Below are 5,725 nucleotides of genomic sequence, written 5' to 3'. Positions count from 1 at the left end.
ACTATTGTTATATCCTCCTTTGGTGTGACCAAATAAATTGCAAGTTTAACATTTCAGTATGGGTTTGGAACATGATCTGACTCTGTGGTTGCCCCCGCAATTATAACACACTAGTGGATTTGTATGTTTGTTCACATTCTTCTGTCGATGATTATTGTTGATATGTGTATTGGGAGGTCGACTCAATGACTCATTTCGCGACCTTTGTAAGAAACGCTGATCGTGTCGTACATTTTTGTTGTTTGCACATTCCGCTGTCGAGTTACGTTGATTACTAACATGATTTAAATATGTAAGAAGTGGTCCAATACAACGAAAACGTATTGCCCTTGCGGATAATTGCACGTTCTTATCATTAATGCCTTCGATAACGCTGTTTACAATAAATTCCTCGGGTATGTTTATACCTAGTTCTGTCAATTTTGATATTTTTTCAAAACAATAATTATTTAAATTAGAAAGAGGATACTGTGGTAAATATTAATTAAAAATTAAAAGGAATACTCACCCCTAATTACCACAAATAATTTTATTTGAGTGGACACGTGTTTCGCCCACTTCATACGTGGGCATTATCAACGCGAGACAGTCTCGCGTTGATAATGCCCACGTCAGGTGTTACAAAAGCTGTTCTTGTTTTTGAATTCCTCTCCATCGGGATCTGATAGTATCCACTGCGTAAATTATAAACTGGTAAAATACCGTTTATTATGCAACAGGTCCAGTTGATCGTCAATGCGAGGAAGTGGATAATGGTCCTTCCTGGTGATGCGATTCAGGGCCCGATAATACGCATAAGCTGTAGTGTCCCGTCTTTTTTTTCACTAGAAGGCACGGACTTGCAAAAGGTGAACTAGAATCTTCAACAATGTCAGCTTCCTTCAATTCGTCAACAATTTCGCGCACTCTTTCCCGAAAGATAAACGATACGGTTTGTACACTACCGGCGCGTCACTTAACACTTCAATCTTTGTTTCCGTCTTATCGGTGACACCCAATTGATGCATATTCCGCGCAACTACGTCTTTGTGTTCATTTACGAGTTCAAAGTTTTTCTGCGTGTTCACCACCTAAATCGGTTACAACTTCGTTTTTCGTTTTTTTCTGCGGTATTTACTTCGCGCTCTTTATTTCCTACGATATGATTTCTTCAATTACTGACTCACCTTAGTGATCGGTCTTCACAATCCATCGAGGAATCATAAATCAACATTCTCTCATACCGCCCCCTATGCAAAGCTCGTGGTTGGTTATGTCACTGGATTTTAATTCTACCGACATAATTACTTGGAATTTTTGTTTCTCGACAATCCGAAAATCTACACTATATGGTTCATTTGTCATCGAGCAACCGTTACCCTAAATTATCAGTTCGTCAGCTTTACTCACTATCACTACTTGATCTTGCTCTGTATAAGGATGTCCTACAATCATTGGAATTTTTTGTGAATCGCCAGGACCACGTGAATCTTTAGTGAAAAAACCCAACGGTTTAACAATACCCTTACCATACCCAACTAAAGGTTGCGACTCACATTCATAGTAAGAGAATCCATGATCATGAGCGTCACTTTCACCCATCGTTACGCAACTACTGCTCAAGTCTACGTAACACTGGGTTGGTTTTTTATTGACAATTGCCTTTTTGAAATATTTGGAATGAGTTTTCTTCAATTTTCATTACGTTCGCCTGTGAGTTGGAACTACCCACCCGTTGTGTTTGCTTGGGTACCTTCTTTCCCTGGCATTTTCTTGCAAAATGTTCTACTTGGCAACACTTGAAGCATTTTATAATACAACTTTTGTTTCCCATAGGATCTCTTGTAACTTCTGCGCTGTCAGAACTTCTTCGATTCTCCGATGATGGATGTCTGAATGAAACAGCCGGAGTTCTACCAATGTGTTTAGAACCAGCTGTTATGTCTGTAGTAATTGACTTGTCGTGGAATATTTGCGAAGAGGTCCCAAATACTCGCGAAATCCGTTGTTATTTAATCCGTCCTGGATGGTGGACAATCGTTTCCGGTAAGCTCATCTCGCACTTGTTACACAGGGCCAGTTTTTCAAAAAAATATTCCGTTATATTTTGATTGCTATTCCATCGATAATTTTCAGCATCTAGACGTCTTGTTATTGCGCTCTCTGTTGTACCAAACGTTTCTTTTAGTAACACAGTCCATCCCTGCCAGCTTCTTTTCGCATCCGGCCGCATGTTTTTACTACCCCTGACAATTTTGACAGTCTATAATACTTTATAGCGATCTCGTCCTAATCGTATATTTCTCCATATTCTTCAATTTTGGCGATCCATTCTTCTATAATTAGAACTTCTTTAACTGGATCAAACCCAGGTAGAAACTGATGTTGATTAGGAAAATGTTTAAGACCACTGCGGTCCCCTTCGCTCGTCACTTCACGATCTCCTTCGTCCGTCACTTCCATTCCCGCCGACACGTTTTCTGGCGCGTTATTATTCGACAAGTTTCGTTCATTGCAAATTTCCCGGTATCTTCAGTCTAAGTTGTATTCTCAACCTCCAGACAAACACCGAAATTCGACCAACAAAACAATTGAAAAACCACGCGACAGAACGATACAAAAGAACAGCTTCGCAACACTTTTACTTCACTAATCCGTTGCGGGCAAGGTTTTGTAAAATCCCCCTTCTGAAATTGTTGTAATCAGGACGAATGAAAAGATGGAGGCGATGTATATTTATTAATAAGAGTTTACTGTTACAAAGTCAAACAGCAACTGTCGAATTTTTGCCAAGATTAAACATAAAGAAAATCAGAGAACAAGTTACAAGTAGCTATGAATCACGGTCACACGGGTACCTCCGTGAGCCGATCAGTAACAAAAGAATGATAAACAAACTTAACTAAACAATATTAGCCGTTACAGGAAACATTAATCAGTCACCAATACAAACAACATCAGAATAGACAGAAGTTAACTCAGGCTCCAAATGTAATATAATCTGTTTTTTTATTTTATTATAATTTTTACAATCTGACGATAGCGGTACCAACTCAATGCGCTTCCTTTCAGATGTTGCCGTGCCATTTCCAGCATGATTGAATCGCCTCAAAATTGTCTACCACCAATAGCTTTCACATCAGTTAACCATCGTTCCGCTTCCATAAATCGTCCTTTTCCGTCAAACATATTTAACCCCTTCGTTAAATCCAGCATGACATTATAACTTCATTCCATCATAGGAATTTCCGAACTTTCGTTTAAACTTCCTCCACGTGCGGATTCTTATCTTCAACTCCTTCACCACCCCGTGCCAACTGAGCTTCTTCGACGACTCGGCCTCCTTCAAAGCCTAACAGACCTCCACCAGTATCCATCGTTCTTCGATTTCTCCCAGAAATCCAAAAATTCGAACAATTTGTGACCCAGCATTCCTAGGGCGATCCAGTGGTAATGTCCCACTCCTGATAACTTTTTTCCTTCTTTAATAAAATACTCATTAGTTAAGTACGTTTATTGGAGTTTCTTAGTCGCCGGGCTTCGCGAAGGCCTTGGGTCATCAGTGAGAATTACATTGAGGTTATTGTTAGATATAAACGTATGAATGTGACGATTGTTGAATTTGACGAAGAAAAATGTGGAACATGCTCCGATGACTGAAGGCGGGGCCTGGGTGCGGCAAAGAGGGTAAAAGAATAAAAACTTCTAACTACGTGTAGAATGTCATTTCTTGTTGTACTTTTGAGACAATCAATATATATTAATTCAATCAACCTGACTTTTCATCAATAGTGATAATTAGGAAAGCTGAGTAAAAAAAAGAGTGTAATAATATATTATATCAACTTTCTCACTTCTTACAAATACATAAATAAAAAGAGATTTTAATAAATAATGTTGTCTAATGCTCGCGTTACCTCTTACCAACAACGGATTGAAGATAAGGCTTCGCTCAATCGGCCTTGTACTGATAATTTTCCTACAATTTTCCCTAAAATGTTTGCCCCCCTAAGATAAATTTAATAAGTTTATACATGTGTTAGGGTTGCTCGTTAAGGCCCTTATGGAAAACTTATAAGGCAATCCTCATTTCAGTATCAACATTTTTTTTGGTGGGATTTTCATGAGGAATACACAGGGAAATCCCTATATCGGCGTGCCCCTCATTAGCTCATAGTCGGGTAATAGAAGAGGAAATTTATCTTTTTTTTGTTAACGTTTATTTCACTTTCTATATTATTAAACATATTATACAATTTTTCTGTAACTGATACACATGTACTTCTTGCGAGTTAATTATCGAATGTTATTATTAATTATTAATTAGCTGAGTAAAAAAAAAGAGTTTAATAATTCTCAGGTGTGGGGTACTCAGCAAAAAGGTGTAGCTGTATGAACTTCAGTGTTATCGAATGTATTGGTTTTTGTTTGTATATGAAGATGCCATTAACGAGTGATTCCAATGCTGATGACATCGACAGTGGATGGTTCAATATTATTTTTATTTCCAACGTTTTTAATTTCATCATTCACATGAAAAAGTTTCTCTAAATCGCCTTCAAGATCTCTATTTTCAAAACATTCTATAAAATTTTGAGAACTCCCTTTTTGCTTGTTATTACCTTTGTTTACGTTTTTATTTTCCTTAGAATAGTTATTCCTTCTCTCTCTATTATGATCGCTCATTGTTCCATTCCCATTATTTTTGCTTACCTTATTACGACACACTCGTTCTAAATGTCCCTTTCGACCGCAAATATTACATTCCAAGTGTCTAAATCTACATTGGTTAGCTCGATGGTTCGGTTTTCCACAGCAAAAACATTGAACTGAAGATGAAGACGATCTGCTGCTGTCACGCCTCCCCTTCTTGAATCCTCGGCTGATTACGCTGTTCAACTGTTGCTCTGCCGATGAATTACCCATTTGAAGGACATCTCGATTTGCCGATTCCAAGGCTGTTGCTAACTCAACTGCTCTCTGGTATGTCAGTTTTGCTTCACCCAAAAGTCTACTCTTAATGGAGTCACTATTCAGCCCCCAAACGAACTGATCCCTAATATTTGACTGCAGATTTTCACCAAAGTCACACTTCATAGACAATTTCTTTAACTTTGCTAGATACTGTTGAATGTTTTGTCCACTTTCTTGACGACATTCTTTAAACTTATAACGTTCCGTTATCACACTAGGCGCAGGCTGTAGGTGATTTTCCATTATCGCTTGTAGCTCTTCTAGAGTTTTCTCTGTCGGAAGGTAAGGTGTACACAAATTTCTTAACAATGCGTATGCTTTCGCACCAATTAATGTAAAAAATAGCGATTTATGTTTCTCTTCTGGAATATCATTGACTATCACATAATGGCCAAATCTCTCCACCCACATTTTCCAATCGTCATCCATTTCAAACTCGTTCAATTGACCGATTCTTGCCGTTACGACTTGAGCCGTTCTATTTCCTCGTCCAGGATTCATTGCTATTTCTCTCGAAAATGAACTTCTTATCACTAATCAAGTCACTGTTACCTCACAATAAGAGTTTTAATCCACCTCGTCGCCAATTGTAATGTTTGAGGGCAGGTATGTGAATAAAAGACAATAATAATTTTAAGTCAACACCGTAGCTCTTTATTGTAGGCTCGTACATTACCGTATGCCACAGGCGGAAACTGAAGGCTCGCGTTAAGGGAGGAGGAAATTGCTATATCCCTCTATCTATAACTATTATAACTTATAGATACTACAC

This window comes from Agrilus planipennis, unplaced genomic scaffold (genome assembly GCF_000699045.2).
Source record: "Agrilus planipennis isolate EAB-ADULT unplaced genomic scaffold, Apla_2.0 scaffold110, whole genome shotgun sequence".
Classification (NCBI taxonomy): domain Eukaryota; kingdom Metazoa; phylum Arthropoda; class Insecta; order Coleoptera; family Buprestidae; genus Agrilus; species Agrilus planipennis.
The sequence above is the reverse complement of the archived record's forward strand: the minus strand, read 5'-3'. Positions refer to the sequence as shown.